Below are 16,932 nucleotides of genomic sequence, written 5' to 3' on the forward strand. Positions count from 1 at the left end.
ACATGCCCTGTGACCCTTGGGGGCTGCAGCATCTTCAGGGTCTGTGGCCATCAGATGGGACTTTACCTGATGGCCCTCTCCCAGGGTTGCTGGGAGACACACGTGAAGTAGTGGGTGTGAGTCCTGTGAGCTGGAAATTGCTGAGCACAGGAGGGAGGGAACTGAGGCCTGAGGCCAGACAGGCCCGCCCCGCTCGTGATAAGGGAGTGGAGGAGTCCTTTGGTCTGAGTCAGTGGAAAGTCTTAGTGTGAAAGTCTTTGAGAGAATGCTCTTTAACCTTTCAAGGACAGTTCAATTGTGCAGCTCTGGTCACAAATTAATTAAAAAGTTCCATTTGTCAAGAATTCTTTAATGTCTCACCACATACCATCCTAGCTTTACCTGTGTGTCTAGTGGTCCTACTGAGCCAGCCACGGTTCCAGAGGCTTGTCTGTATTCGCTCATGTAATCCTGGCCACGGCCCTAGGCAGCAGATACTGTTCTCACCCCATTTACAGGTGGTGAAGATGTACCTAGGCTCTACCATAACCCTCCAACACAGGAGCTGTTTTTGCTGTTCCCGGTTTGCATGTGGAGAGTCAGAGGGGTGAAATAGATCGCCTACAATCACATGGCTACTAAGTGACACAGCCAGGGTTTGGATGTAGGAACCTGGGTGCTATGCCACCCATTACCCCATTCGATTGCTACAGGGCTTCTATGTGTAAGGATGACGTGTAAGGATGAACGTCTGGGTCCAGGCAGGCATGGCCATGGGTTTTTCTAGGCTCTTCCTGCATTACTGTAAATCCACAGGTCCCCAGAGGGGGCGCTCCTTTCCGTATCTCCTCTCCCCAGTGCCAGGAGTGCCCCATGCAGAATGGAACCTGCACATGCATCGGGAACCTGGTGGTTTCCTTTTCCTTGGTTGAAGGAAACGATTCCTTAGCTTTCTGAGGGGCCCATTTTTGGAGTGGAATTCTTCTTCCTTACTAGTAAAATTATAAAAAATTCACCAACGAAGGGCAACCTGGCCAAGTTTTAAGTCAGAAAGAATCCCATTCAGTGTGTGTAAGTTATTGCCAGCTCCTGGGAATAGTCCCAAGCAATGTGGTTGGATGGTCTCCAGGTCAGTCTTAGAAATGTCCAGTCATGGAGCTCCGATCAGCTGGTGGCTGGGATTTCCAACCCAATGCCCCACATTTTTGAAGTGGAGAAATGAGGGCTTTGACTTGGGCTCTAGGACATTCTGGAAGCCTATATGTGCATATTTAAGGAGATAAAAAGAAGGGGTTCCTCTCCTGCCACCTTGACCTGTACCATCTCTGACTCAGGGGCACAGATGCCTCCTTCAGAGCTCTCCCCCTGGGGCCCTGACCAGGCAGGGGACAGGAAACCTAATCAAGTTAGTCCTGCATGACTGTGTGGCCCTGGGGCACTCCGTTCCCCACTCTGGGTGTGGTGTTTGCTCTCTATGGACTCTTCTAGAAATCTAGACAGGGGGTAAAGTGGTAGATCAGGTTCTCAGGAAGACCTACGTTTGCTCCTGGCCCTGCCATATCTCTTTGCCTCTATGAACCTCAGTTTCCTCATCCATGCAATGGGATCATAAGTGATATTGTGAGGAATCAATGAGATAATGTACATTAGGTCTTCTAAGCACGTGCCCTGCATCATGTGTGTTGAGTACGGCTTCAGTGAAAGTTGGCTCTTCTTCTTGTTCCCGGATTTAACCAACAGTCATGCTCTGGTGGTCTGCAGGTGTGTTTTGCTTGACCCACCCCATGTTTTCAAATATATTAATTTGTTGACAACATTTCAACATTGGGAGTTCTCATATAAGAACTTGGACCCCAACTTCTCTTGAAAAATGGGGAGATTTGACAACAGGATGCCCAAATTCTTGGATAAGGAAGAATGACTTCTGTAAATCTTTAACAAAGTGTTCATGTCTCCGCCACCCCCAACAGAACCCCATGGGGAGGAAGCCAGCATTTTATGAGCATCCCACTGTGTGTCAGGGGCCCTGTCAGGAGCTGTGTCTATATATGGCATTTAATTCTCATCATAGGTTATTAATATCCTTATTTTGCCAACAGGGAACTAGAAACCAGAGAGTTGGGATATTGCCCAAGATGACACTGTTTGCAGGTGGTACAACAGGGACGTCCAGTCAGAACCTGTGTCACTTTTCTCTTTTCTGGGCTCTTTTGTTACCCTCAGCCTCCAAGGTTCACAGAGAAGCTGTGATTCTGAGCTGCTGATGGATTGATAGATGGATTTAGGAACATAATGTCAATACCTGTGGTTTCCATTCTTTGCCTTCCATCCCCAGGGAGTTAGCGTAGGGGCCCAGGATTTAGTGTGTCCACCTGGAATTCTTGGAGTAAAACTCTCTCTCCTGCCTACATGGAAGAGGATTGTGGTTTAACATTTTTTATTATGAAATTTTTTATGATTACACAATTGAAGAAACTGTAATAAAGCCCCATTAACATATCAGCTAGATTCAGCAATGATCAATATTTTGTCTCATTTGCTTCATCTTCTCTTTTCTATTACAAAATTCTTTAAAGCACACTCCAGGAGTCTTGTCATTGTTACCTCCTGGTGTTCAGGTAGGTCTCTAAAACTAGCAGTGTGATGGAATCACCCGCTAAGACCTGATGGTGAAATCTCATCTCCTGCCAGGGATGTCATGTTTCTATCTTGAAATCAACCACAGTGGGAATATTTACACCAAGGGAATTGGTAAATACTGCAAACTAGGGCTCCCTTCTGTCCCCCACTCCAGAGAACTGGTTGTTTAACATTCAGCAGTACCATATTGTCTAAAACATGTGGACGTTTCCTTATATAACCCCTAAGCCCTTATCTCACCTAATGAAATTAACACTGGCATCCTAAATTAGGTGGCCCCGATGGTTTCAACAACATCTGTTTACAGATGGTTTGTCTAATCAGGACTCAAACAGGGTCCACCTGTGACATTTGGTGGCTATGTCTCCTAATTTTTCTGGATATGAAGCATGTCCCTGTACACGTGGTTTCCTCTGTGCCCTTGACAGTAGTGGACATCAGGTTGGTGGACCTATAGAGGGTCCCCATTCTGACTTGGCTATTGACTGTCACTTAATGTGTTCTTCTGTTCCTGTATTTCTTATTTTTGAAGTCTGAATCGATTCATTTCTTTTTTTGGGGGGGGCAGGAAATTTCATAAATGGTGCTGGGTTGAACAATTTATTTTTTGATGCTTTTGTGATGATTAAAATGCAAAGTCATTGAATAAGCATTTTAAAATTTTGGTGACTTTTTGTTATTTTACCTTCAATGGATCCTGAGAGTATACCCACTATGGAATTTTTTGCTGTGAAGGAGGGGTCGTAGGCCTCAAGAAAGCCAAGTCCCTCTGATTGGGCCTTACCAGTCTAGGCAGGTCTTTCTACATTCCAGTCTCAGGGATGAAGAGCTGCCTTTGGGAGTTCATTCCAGGCAGGTGTCACTTGACTGGTCAGGTATTCCTACCTTGTGTCTAACTGAAATCTTTCCTGCTTTAAGTGAAGCCCATTTTCTTACTAGGTTGGGGCCTATTGACTATAGCTGTCCTAACAGCAGCTTCAACACAAGCTTGGATTCAAACACCTGGTGCAAGACACCACCCATTTTCTCTCTGGAAACCTGGATTTTCTTAATTCCTTTCTCTCAAGTCTCACCTAGCACTGAGGAGAAAAAAACCAAAATATCCTGTGATTCTAGGACTCTAATTCCTGTACTTGAAGTGGTGATCCTTTTACCCTGAAGCGATTCTAACTCTGTTGGGCCATCAGCCTGGGTCCAGAAGAAGGTGTGCTACCCCTCTGTAGGATGGGGGTCTTCATGGCTGAGGGCAGAGGGCACCCACCTTTGCCCATCATCTTGGGAGCCTCCTACACACTGTGGTTGGAAGGTCTGGGGTTTTGTTCAGCCTCAAGATATGGTTCTGCCTGGGCAGGGTCCTGTCCTGTCCACTGTTCCCATCAACATTGACTGTGAAACCTGAAACTGATACCTCTCCACCATCATCCTCTTTTCTGCTCCTCTTTTTGGACCTTACCTAACTGAGTCCATGGGGAACCTCGCTTTTTCCTTCTAGAAACAGGGAGTGGTGGCAAAAACACTTCTTGTGGCTGGACATGCTATTTGAATCTCAAAAATAGCTTGAGCTAGGAGTGATGCTGGTGCCTTTGGGAGGCAACAGAGCACATGGGTGACATGGTGGTGCCTCAGCTATGCCTTGCACTGGATATTTGAATCCAAGCTTGTGTTGAAGCTGCTGTTAGGACGACTGTAGTCAATAGGCCCCAACCTAGGAACAGAACACTTCAGGGGTGGGGAGACCCTGTCAGACCCATTCCTAGTACGTGGCAGGACGCGAAAGCAACTCATTGGCTTGAAGGGAACTTGAGTGTGAACTTGACTTTTCCTCAAAGGTAATTCACCTCACCTTCAAGGGAAGAGACCAGAGGGATCTGGAGGAACTGAAAACTAACATTGCAGTCATCAGTAAGAGGGAGGCAGACACCCTGAAAGGTCTCAGATAGCTGTAATCCTGGAGTCTTAGAAAAAAGGTCCAAGAGTTCTGTTGAGGTCATGGTAACAAGGAATATAATAGCAAAGGGTTACTGCAAAGGTACCAAATTGTCCTTGAAGGTTTATTTAATTGGCTTGTTTTTAGTCAGGACCTTTAAAAAATGGATTGCTAAGATGTTTTAGTAGCAGACTTAATTTTCTGTAAGCATGCCCAGGTAGAGTGAGGGAAGCTAATGTGTGTGCCATGCTCATATCTAAACTGCAACTTTCTGGACAAAAAGGCATTAATGGGGGGTGACTTCCAGAGCTGTTTTGCTTCATCAGCAAGCTGCCTGCACATTGGAGAGCTACGAGCAAAGCCCCTGGGGTTAGCTAGCGTGGCCTCTGATGTGGGCCTGCGCATGTGGGCTGTGTGGTTTTCAGCAAATCACCTGGTCTGCCCTTGGCCTTCCTTTGCGTGTGTTGTGTTCCCTGCAAGGATGCTCTTCAGCCTGTTCGCACTGGGCCCGTTCCCTTCAGGTTTCTGCTGACGTGTCATGTCTAAGGTTTCCTTGGTATAAGGGGCAGGAATGGGTGCAGCGCAGGAGCTCTATGACCTGAGCAGACGGAGTAAATTAAGGAGTCCTGGAGCCCTCAGTGGCTTTTGCAGGCTTTTATTGGGATTTACCAGGTACATAGCAGGCAGGGGTGCTGGGGGGCCAGGAGGCTGGCAGGCCTCCTGGTCCCCAGCAAGTCTTCACTCTGTCTGGGCTCCCCGGCACTCTCTCGCATTCTCTCTGCTTCTCTTGTGGTTCTTCTGCTTTCTGCTTTTCCATTTGTCCTGCTTCTGCTTCTGCTTCTGCTGGCGTCCCCTTGATGCTGCCCTTGTAAGCCCAGTCTCAGCCCAGGTGAATCCCATCTACCTATGCCCACACCCTCCTCCAGGTGCCCGCCATCAGGCATGCATTCAGGACCGCGGGGTTCCGTCATCTATCCTGATGGCGGGAGGGCAGAAAAGCCTGATACTTTTTACCTTCCCCTATACTTGGGCTCCCGGTTACCTATTTTCTGTAGACTCCCTGGACTTTTCCTTTGAAAGCACTATTGACTTAATCAAAAGTTACTTGTAAAATTATCTGTGTAGTGCGTTTCTTCCAGTGGATTATGACCTCTGAGAGGGTTGTGGCCATGCCTGTCCTGCTCTCTGCTGACTCCTTGTGCCACCGTGGGCCTGGCGCACATGCTGGAAGTGTAATTCTCTAAGCCTCAGTTACTTCATCTGAAAAAACGGCCTATGAGTACTTCCTTTTAGATGGAGATCTGTGTGACAAACATTGGTTTCTTTCCTAGCCTCCCTTCTTGCAAAAAAAATTAGAAGAAATAAATGGTCTTTTGAATTTCTAGCCCCCAAAGCCCACGACTCAAGGGAGCAAACATAAAATTGAAGTGGTAATTCTGGAATGGTTGAGATGCTCCTGGTTTCTGCCATGGTAGGGATGGATGAAATGACCCTCTTGGATCCTGTAGGATAAGGTAAAAGGTATCAGGCTTTTCTGCCCTCCCGCCATCAGGATGGATGAGGGAGCCCTGTGATCCTGGGTGCATGCCTGATGGTGGGCACCTGAAGTGGGTCCACCTGAGCTGAGACTGATTTCTAAGGGTGGTGCAGCAGAGTGCGGGGTGGTGGGGGTGCGGTGTCGAGGGTGGAGGAGTGGAGTGTACGGAGCAGTGCGGCGACTACAAACCACGGCGAAGAGCCTGTGGCTGCTAGAACCGTTCATAAACCTGCCCGGAATGGGTTGGTTGCTTTACAGATCCTCAGGTGGGAGCACTTTCTCTGAAGGATGGGAGAGCTGGTTTGCCAATGAGCACAGGGCCCAGAGCTGGGCTGGGGAATCCATGGAGAGCTGGGGCGTCTCCAACCTGCCCTGGGTGTGGTTTCTAAGCTTCCCTTGGCCTTTGAGGTGGAAGATGGGGTGGCCCAGAATACCTGCTTCTTTGCAGGTCAAGGGAGCCTTCCCCAGGGAGGTGAGGTCTAAGCTCAGTTCTGATGGGTTCATTAGGTGGACTTGGCAAATGGTGAGAGGAGTGTGTTCCAGGCTAAGGATCTGGGATGCACACAGGTCTCGAGGTGAGGGGACTGCTGAGGAGTGGGCAGAGAGATGGAAATATCAGGGTGCTATGATGAAGCCAGAAGGCTTCAGGGTTCAGAGCAAGAACAAAGAGAGGAGGCCATTCAACACGTAAGCAATGCCCTGGAGGAGACTGGCTCTTGTGGGACACTGTTCATGCAGGTGTGTGTGTGTGCATACAGGTGTGTCTGTGTGCATGCATATGTGTTTCTGCACGCATACATGTGTGTCTCTGTGTGAATGCACGTGTCTGTGTGTACTTGCATGCATGTTTGTGTGTCTGAGTGTGTACATACATATGTGTACCTGTGTGTGAGTGTATGTGAATGTGTGAGGGGCAGCTATGGACTCTGGGGACAGCATCTGCAGCCTCCAGCCTGGAACCATGCTCACAGATGCCCAGCCAGCATCCCCACAAATGCAGACACCCCGGCACTGGAGTGTCACAATCCCGTCGGGGCAGGAGCAGCTGCTTCTAAATCAAGGCCAAAGGCAGCCGAGGGGCTGGGTTGAGTTTGGTGACTCTTCTGTATGGGCCAATGTGGGGGTTGGGGCCGAAGGGGGCTCTGTGTAAGGGTTTCTGGGCCAGAATGAGCCTGGCTGGGTTGGGGAAGTTTATTTTGGAAGCTGGGATGATGCAAAATTAAATGGGGAGGAAAAAATAGATGAGGCGGCCGTGAGGGTCTGTCTGTGGCTGGCGGGGCTGAAAGCATCCATCTAGGGAGCGTTGTTGGGTAAACAGATGGGGGTGGCACGTTTGCTATAAATACCCCTCAGCTTGGCCATCCCTGCTGGGGTTTCCTGGCATCGTGGGTGTGGAGATCAAGGTGCAGACACAGGGCACTCTGGGAGTGGCAGAGGGTGGCCAGGGCATGGCTCGGCCCTGGCTCCCGGGGAATGAGTGAGCCCTGAGGTCTGAGGCTGAAGTGCCAGACAGGGGTGGATGTGCTCCGTGGCCAGGGCAGGCTGGTTGTGCACCTCAGGCAAGTCCCACTGCCTCTCTGAGCCTTGATTTCCTCACCTGTAAGATGGGGACGACTATACAAACGTTGATAAGATAGGGCAGGCAGTGTTGCTCCTGGCATGGGCTGGTAGACATGCAGGAAATGCCTTTTCCCACGGGCAAGTCTCGGCGGTGTTGTGTGACCTGTTCTCTGTCTTCTCTGAGTCTCGGTGAACAGGAGGAGAATGACGACTGTCCAGGAGCCTGGCGAAGAACTGTGGTTATGGCAGCGGACAGCCCTCCCCATATTACACGTAAAAACTTGAGGCTCAGAGGGGAAGAGGGGCTGCCAACCAATGAGCAAGCGATACACAGAGAACATCTGGCAGCTAGCGTGGCTGGGACCTCCTGTTCTGCCTCTTTAGCCAATGTGCTCGGCTCTCGTAGGACTGAAGGACTATCATCCAGCAGCCCGCTGGGCTGGCCCTGGAGTTGGCAGGTATCTGCTGAAATGAATAAAGAACAAATCAACCCAGTTCATAAAAGCATGTCCTGAGCACTCCTCTGCAGGACTTGTTTTGGCCTCTGGGGATCCAGGTTGGTTTGGTTGGTTGGGCAGATGGGGATGAAGGCATCATCTGCGCACATCTGTGTGACAAATCGCGATGGAAGAAATATTCCCGTATCATCCCAGAGTCCAGCAAATTAGGCAGGAAAGGGAGGCTGCAAAGGGGCCTGGCTGCAGTTGGGTGAAAGGGATGCTGAACAGAGTTGCTGCAGGCCTGACTCTGGCCTTTGCAAGCAGGTGCTTGGGCCAGCCCATCTTCTACCTCAAAGGTAGCTTTGAGCTAAGTCCAGTTCCTCTTAGAGAGGAAGCTCAGCCCCTGGGATGCATGTTGGGACTGAATCAAGTGCACCCTTCATGTGCTCCCTTAAGGGACTTCTACTGGGTGCCAGGCTCTGAGGTGTCCCAAGTAGGTGCACAATCTGTGGGGAGCCTCACGCAGGCTCTCAGGGGATGTTAACTCCATTCCACAGAAGGTGCAGTTGAGACCCAGAGAGACTAAGGGAATAGTCAAGGCCACACAGTGAATAAAAGATGAAGTGGAGAGTCCAGTCCAGGTCCCTGCCCCCCATTCCTGTGTAGACCATGCTCGGGCGTCTGTGCTGTTCCCTTCTCCACTGCCAGCTGAGGCCCAGTGTGACAGCTGGGCAGCATGGGCCAGGTCTCTCCTCATTCCCACGGGAGGCTGACTTTGTCCTTTGGTGTGACTTTAGCTGTCACGCCTTTGGTGTGTGAGCTCAGGTCTGCCCTCAGGCCACTGGGTCAAACTCCCTGGGGGCCCAGGGGTCAGAGGCAGGGGACTGGAAGTGGGCCTGTGGGCAGCAGGTGCCATGGGGGAGTCAGCACCTCATTCTTCTTTCCAGGGCCCTTTCTTCCCCCGCCAGCCCCTCACTAGGGCCAGCACTACCTTCATCTAAGCCCCCGTCCTGCTGTATTGTCAAAGAGAAGAATCAGTCTGAGAGCCCCCGCACTTAATTTGGGTCATGGTCTGTATTGAAGACACTGAGGCACAGGGACATGAGGGGAAACTTGTTGAAGAATCAGGACTCCAGTTGTCCTGCCCAGGGACCCTCCTCTGTGGAAATACTAGGAGGAACCTAGTGAGACACTAGCTGGTTCCTATGATCTGAAATCGGCACTGTCATGGAATGTTCTGGACACACAACTAAGCCCCACAGAGCCCCTCCTCTCCCCCTTCTCATGTTAGGTGCTGAAAGCATTGTTCTTCCAGGATGGAGGATGCAGGGCAATGTTTAACCCAAGCCCCCCATTCTCATGTGACGTTTCAGCCCCAGTGGCACCGGGAAGGGTGGGCATCTTGGAGCAAGGGACCACTTGTGAAAGCTCCGTGAGGGTCTGCAACAAGGCTGGCCGGAGCCTGTGCGCCAGGTCAGCCCTCCTCTGAAGACTGTTTCTGTGCCTTCCTGTTGCGGTTTTGACTTTGGAGAAATGCTCTGGCCATGAACTCCTCAAGGGCTGGCGCATGCGAAGCTTGAAGTTTGTTCAGCCGTTTTGGGCTCCCGGTGGCAGGGAGGTCGGCCTTAAGCAAAGTCCAAACTGACCGCAGGTTTCCAGGGCGACTCCGGAGTGGACAGGCCTATTTATGTGGTGGGCATTGTATCACCACTTCCCTCCACACTGCGTTGGTGAGGGTTTTCCTCCAGTGGGAGGAAGCCTGCTCTTCCTTTCACCATTACCCCTCTCTTTGCCTAGGCCCTCAGAGTCTTGAGACGTCAGATGGAAGGAGGCCGTGCCACAGGGTTGGGGTGCAGATACACCAGCTTCGAATCCTTTAGGTCTCAGCTCAAATGTCACCTCCTCCAAGAGGCCTTCCCTGACCACCCTGCCACTGTTTGACTCTGCTCACAGAATTTACCATGATGGGAATTATCTCATCATGTATTTATTTGTCTGTCTTTCCCACGAAGATGTGAGCTCTGTGGTCAGGGGCTGCGTCTGTTCACCCTCAGAGTCTAGAACAGTGTCAGACACACAGTGGGTGCTCGTGGAAAAGTGGCCGAATGAATGCATGGAGGGTCTGTCCCCTCCAACAATGGTTCTCAAACTTTGCCTGCCGGGCTTTATGCTCATTTCCTCAAATGTCGTCATCACAGTAGGCCAAGGGGTGACCACTGCTGTTATCTTCAACTGCAAGTGGAGAAATCGAGGCTCAGAGGGATGAAGCGCCTTGCTTGAGGTCACAGAGCTGCCAGTAGAGAGGGGAGTTGGCCCAGTTTTCTGACTTAGGGCCCTCAGGCTCCTCAACCACTACCTGGTGTTTGCTGAAGCCTTGGGCAGTGTGGCCAGAGGAGCAGGAAGAGGTGAATTATGGTTCCCGCTCACCTTGGATCTCAGACAGACCAGAAGGTGAATGTGTGGCATGCTGGGGCTGTGGAGAACTGGAGTAGACATGGAGCAGCGGGGTGGATAGAGGGGTAAGGAGCCCAGCCTGGCGATGCCAACCCCTAGCAGGAAACACCTTTGCTTGTTCGGCCAGGTTGTGGACAGAGGGCAGTTGTGTGGGTTGCCCACTACCACAAGCTGGAGATGGTTTCCAAAGGCAGAGGATAAACAGTGTCCTGGGCACCTTGGGCTGCACTTGGGGGGATGGGTCAGCTTTGGAATATTCCGGGAAGTGAGGCCTCAGGTTCTGAGAGCGAGGTGCAAGGCAGGAGCTGAAGGGCCCAAGAGGAGCCTGCCATCACAGAAGTGGGCCCCAGCTGGGTGGGGTGGGGATGTCTCCTCCCCAGGGAGATGTGTCCTGGAGTCGGGACATCAGGGAGACTTCTGCTCTGGTCAAGCTGGCAGTGTCTGTGTGAGGGAGAGAGATGGACATTTTTTAATAATCAGAACCCCTTTCTGAGCATCTGCTGTGGGTTCTCTATTTCCATGTCAGTTGTCATCCTCAGTGATGGTGGAGGCTCTGAGCCAGGCCTGGAGTACAGCACCAAAGGCAAACTTACAGTCTCATCGCATGGAACTTTAGTCTGGAAAGGTTATGCTGGCCGCCTCTCATCTGTTGTTTGCAAGGTGAAACCAGTTTGAGCAAAGCAAAGTAAAACAAAACACAGTCATGAGATTGGGAAGACTTTCCACACTGCTGGCTCCAGGGCACAAGCACATTTTCAGGCTCAGCAGCTCTTTCTCATCTCGTGGTTCTACTTTCTCTGGACTTCTTTTTCATCCAGACAGTCTCCATGGTGCATTGAAGATGGCTGCCCCAACCAATCCCTGCAGCTCCCCCTACTCTACCAACACCCACATAGCTAATCTTCATCTTGGACCATTAGGTGGAGGGGAGAAAGCATTCTCCTGAGGAGAAGGCAAAAATGACATGACCTTAATGGAGAAAACATATTCAAGGACCCATTAAATCAGTCATTCATTATAATTGTGATGGGTGCTACCAAGGAGATGTTCAGGGTGAGAGAAATCAGTGGGGAATCTGGTTTGGTCTGAGAAATCAAGGAAGGCTTCCTGGAGGAAGTGTTTCTTTCTTTCTTTCTTTTTTTTTTTTTTTTTTAGTAGGGATTTGAAATGCCCTGACCTAGGAAGGGGAAGAGTGTTTGAGGTAGCGGTAACAGTAGTGGTGTGGCTGGGTGCAGAGAACTCTGGTGAGAGGGCAAGAGATAAGTGGGTAGTGCAGTAGGGTCAGCCCATGTGGGTCCCTCTGCAGAGGCAACAGTAGAAATTCTGGCATTTCCTTGAGAGCAACACGAAGCCATTGGAGAGTTATGACTTGGATGGGGGCCAGGGTGGAATCATTGAATGTAAGTTCATTAAAGATTTCTCTGACTGCAAAATGGAGAATGACAAAGGGGGGCAAGTAGGTGTCAAGAGACCAATTAGTTGACTCCAGTAGTTGTCCAAGCAGGAGCTGATGGTGGCTGACTGAGGAACGTGACACAGGAGATAGTTTAGATGGATTTGAAATACATTTTGGAGGTAAAATGAGTAGTGTTTGGTATCTGATTGGATGGAGGAGGGATGGGAGGAGATCTGATTGAAGGGCGGCGTCTAGGTTTCTGGCTGCACAGAAATCCTGTGGCGTGAGTGTTATTGACTCTTAAGTAACAGCTCTGGAAACTGAGGCTCAGAGACAGGAAATGACTCACCCAAGGTCGCAGAGCATGTGAGAGCCTGAGCTCAGATTCAATTTCAGGCCTGACTGTCTTCAAAACTCATGTTCTTCTCAATGGTTCTCTCTATAATCTTAGCTACTGCATCAAGACATTGAGAAACAAGTGGCAGTGTTAGAGAGGCTTGAAGAAACCAGCTCCCTGCTGAGGGAAAGCTGAGGGTTCTAGAAAGTCATAGCTGGGGACCCAGGTCTTGGGGAGAAGGTCTTGGGAAGAGCATCAGGTTTTTCCACCTCTAAGAGCCAGGATGTGTAAAGGGGTGGGTGGGTGGTGTGTGTGTGTGTATGCGCGCGCACGCGCGCATGCGTGCATAACTTGGGGAATTTCAGTGTCTCAGGACAAGCAAGGACTTTGGAACAGGACCTGGAGTTTGACTTCTGGCCCTGTGACTTCTGGGTTCTGTCTCTGAGACTCAGACTCCTTTCTTGTGAAATGTCTACAATCCCCATCTGGCAGGGTGATTGTGAGGCTGAGATGAAAACTTGACTCCATGTAGGGGCATGTGAATTGTAGCTATTAAAATTTTCTTATGCTTCCCTGGGTGTTTGAGAAAGAGCGTTAAGCAGGTTTCTGTTTAGGATTCTGGGATGGAAATTCCCAGAGGTGTGAATACTGCAAAGACAAATCCCCAGAGCATGTGGGGGAGGTGGTCATTACCAGCACCAGCCCAGGGAATTTATTTTTTTTCTTTTGTGTAGAAGAACTGGGGTACAGGCCAGAGGTGAGGAGGGGGTGACAGGATTCACCAGAGACAGAGTGGGGAGCAGAACAGGTGAATTTACTGAAATATGCTGCTAAGGGGAGCAGGGGGCAAGACAGGAGAGGTCTGCTGTGCCATGTGGGTCAGCTCCCTGGTGGGGTATCTAATGCAGGCCGTAGCAGTGATAGTGCTGAGGCTTAAGCCCTAGGCCACCAGGGAGGCCCAGCTCTGGGCCCTCATTCTTCATGGCTCAGCAAAACATGTCCATCTCCAGGATGCCTTCTCCACCTAGTGAATCTCTATCTTCATGGCTGTCTTCTCACTGATTTGACCTCGAGTGACCCTTCAGCTTCTGGAGAGTGAGACCAGGTAGAGTTCCCAAACAGCCAAATGATCTGGAGTGACTTAACCTCGCTGTCTCTCTGTTAACTCAGGGATCCAGAAGAGGTATGACCATTTTGCCCAGCGCATGAGGTGAGGATTCAGTGAGATAATACATGTGAACTACCCAACACAGCAATAAATAGCGCACCCACTGGGCTGTTGTTATAGCTGGGGCCCATGTCCCATTCTAGGCCAGAATCTCACAGAAGGTAGCTATTGTACCTCACTGAGCTCGGAGGACCCAGTCTGGCAGGATGCCTGACATATAGTGGGTGCTCAGTTAAGGCCAGTTGAATAAATGTGCCCCCTTCTTGGTGTCCCCATCAGCGTCTTGCACATGACTGAGAGGCAGAATGGGGTAGAGGTTAGGAGAATGGATTCTGGGATCGGATAGATCTTGGTTTACATCCTGCCTCTGACTTATAAAAGCTATGATGTTTCTAATCACTTAACCTGCTTCCTTCGCTGCAAAATAAGATGAAAAAACCATTTCCCAGCGTTCTGTTCTGAGATGATTTGTTAAGTCATTTAACTCATAGTGGGAGCTGCAGTTATGATGGTGACTCAACTAATTCCCGTGTATGTGGCTGCCCAGTGAGTGGGCTTGTGTGGCTGATTTTCCTGAGGTGCCTCCACTCCTACCCACTCGCCTCCTAGATAGTCTTGATTCTGGGTTGGGGATTCATGTTGTTCCAGGGATTGACTCCACCTTTGATACCAGGCAGGAATGGGGCCAAATCACCAAGTGGCACTTCAACGCCTGACTTCGGGACCGGTTTATGGTTGGGCATGTGACCCTCAGAGTGAAGTTCAGCTGGAAATTCTGGGACAAAGATGCTTCTCTGCTGTGCTACTGAGCACAAATGAGGTGACTGATTGATCTTTGCCTTGAAGCTGCTGGCAGGAATCTTGGGATTATCAGGAGAGCCCGCCTTAAAAAAGGCAAGTAAAGGGCCTCCCCGGTGGCACAGCAGTTAAGCGCTGGGTTGCCAAGCTGCCCGTAGTCTCTGCAGCGCCAGTTCGATCCCTGGCCACCGGCAAGGGTCCCACATGGTGCGCAGACCTCTCCTGCCGCCCGCTGCTCCCCTCAGCAGTGTACTTCGGTCCTTCTGCCTGCTCTGCTCCCTGCTCTGGCTCTGGTGAATTCTCTCTCACCTTCCTGCGCTTCTGACTGTACCCAGTGCTTGTATAAATAAATAAATCTTTTTTTTTTAAAGATTTTATTTATTTATTTATACAAGCACTGGGTACAGTCAGAAGCACGGGAGGGTGAGAGAGAATTCACCAGAGCCAGAGCAGGGAGCAGAGCAGGCAGAAGGACCGAAGTACACTGCTGAGGGGAGCAGCGGGCGGCAGGAGAGGTCTGCGCACCATGCAAGACCCTCCTCTGGTGGCCAGGGAGCAGCCGGGGATCGAACCAGCGCAGCAGAGGCTGCGGGCAGCTTCACAACCCAGCGCTCAACCGCTGCACCACAGGGGAGGCCCCCAATAAATAAATCTTTTTTTTTTTTAAAAAAAAAGGCAAGTAGAGTGAGAGAAAGATACCAGGTTCTTTCTGGCATCGTTAAGCTGCTGGATCAAGCCTTTCCTGAAGGACTTTTAAAACATGGGAGCCAACAAATTGCCTTTATTGTTTATGGCTGTTTGAATGGGGTTTTCTGTTCCTAGTAACCAAAATCATCCTTATGGCTACAACCCATACATTTCTCCGCTGTGCGTAGCTGTCACTTCCTTTCCGTGGGTGGGGTGACATCGGCTCAGGCCACATTTCCTCCATGAGCACATGGACTCTGTGAGAACCAGCTGACGCTGCTGCCTGTCGGAAACCAGACCACCCAGGAGCCGAAAGATTATGGAAACATAAAGAAAACCAGAGCAGGGAAAAATTCAAGTGAATGCTTCCAGAATAACCAAAAAGGAAAAAAAAAAATGGTGGCAACTCTAATAGCAAAATAATTGACCACCACACTCCTGATTGTTGAGGGTGTAGGCAGAGCTAAACCACCTGAAGGGAGTGCCAGCTCTGCGGGGAATGCTCATCGCTTCTTCCTCCTGGTGTCCAGCACTCTGCAGACCAAGGCTCTGGTTTCTTTTCTGGGAATTATCTCGGGGGTCCTATCTTCTCAAGGGAAAGGCAGGCTAAACAAAAGGTATGGGCATTGAGTCTTGAGCTGAAGACACTGATCCATTCCATCCCTGGGATCCTCACTGTATTACTCCAGTTGTGAACCCAATGCAGTATCTTCTCCTTTTCATCCTCTGTGGCGTGATTGAGTGCCAAATCTGGTGCTGCAGCTCCCTGTGGGCCCTGGGAGCTCTCAGCAGCCTTCCATTGTATTTCCTTTTGCTGAAGTTAGTAAGGTTTATTTCTGTTGCTTGTACCCAGTGATATACATGATGAAGGGGCTGTGACAAGGTAGGAGAGGGATCTGCCATTCATTGAAGAGGCTCATCAAATAGAGGTTGGGTGATTTCCCCATAAGGCTCTTGATGGATCCATTCTTGGGAGGAAGGCAGGTGGGGTAATTGTGAGTCAAAATGCTTCAGGTGTTCTCTGTAGGTTAAGTACCTACATATAAATGTCAAACTGATGAATAAAATACAAATCAGTTTTGAGGAATTCAGGAAATCACATTTTTAAAAAAGATTTATTTATTTATGCATACAAGAACTGGGTACAGGCCAGAGGCTTGAGGGGAGGATTCACCAGAGACAGAGCGGGGAGCAGAACAGGCAGACTGACTGAAATACACTGCTGAGGGGAGCAGTGGGCAAGACAGGAGAGGTCAGCTTTGCTATGTCGGATGCTCCCTGGCCGGCCGGGATTGAACTCATGTTGTAGTGGCTGCGGATTGCTTCATAGTGCGGTGCTTAACCTCTTGTGCCATCAGGGAGGCCCTGAATTCACATTCTATATAATGTTTTCCCTGTAAAATCCCAAAAACTTTATTGGACACAGCTTGGGTGCCAGGGCTTGGCAGGTCCAGCTTACTACCTTGCAGCCCTGGGCAGCTCAGGGCTGGGGGAGGATGGTTTCACTCAAAAAACCTTAGAACAAATGGTAACTCCACAATGCAACACCCTGCCTGGCCTTCTACATAATTGGGAGATGGTGGGCTGCTCCACAGATGAACTAACAGGTGAAACCTTTGTAAATAAATATCCAGGAAAGAAAAAAACCCACAAGTAATTCATCTTTATACTCAGAGTGCTCCATGGCAGATGGGCAGGGGAGACAACAGGCCTGCACTTCACTGCATGGGGGGGGGTGAGTGGGCCAGGATGTCTGCTGTACAGGCAGACAGGGGGAGGGTGGAGGCAGGAGACTGTGGGCACTAGGTGCCTGTGCATTTAGAGGACCAACTACTGGGGGAGCAGGGAGTGTATGTCAGGCTATTCTGTAATGAGCAGGGGGTTCTTTATATCACATTCTGTGGCTGGTGGGTTCAGAGAGGATGAGGGAGACAATGAGACTACAGAGTCCCAGCTGTTGGGTGAAGATGAGGATAAGGGTCATGCCCATGATGACCTGGGGCTGCTAG

Source organism: Talpa occidentalis, unplaced genomic scaffold (assembly GCF_014898055.3).
Source record: "Talpa occidentalis isolate TD23 unplaced genomic scaffold, MPIMG_talOcc4v2.1 talOcc4.9, whole genome shotgun sequence".
Lineage (NCBI taxonomy): Eukaryota > Metazoa > Chordata > Mammalia > Eulipotyphla > Talpidae > Talpa > Talpa occidentalis.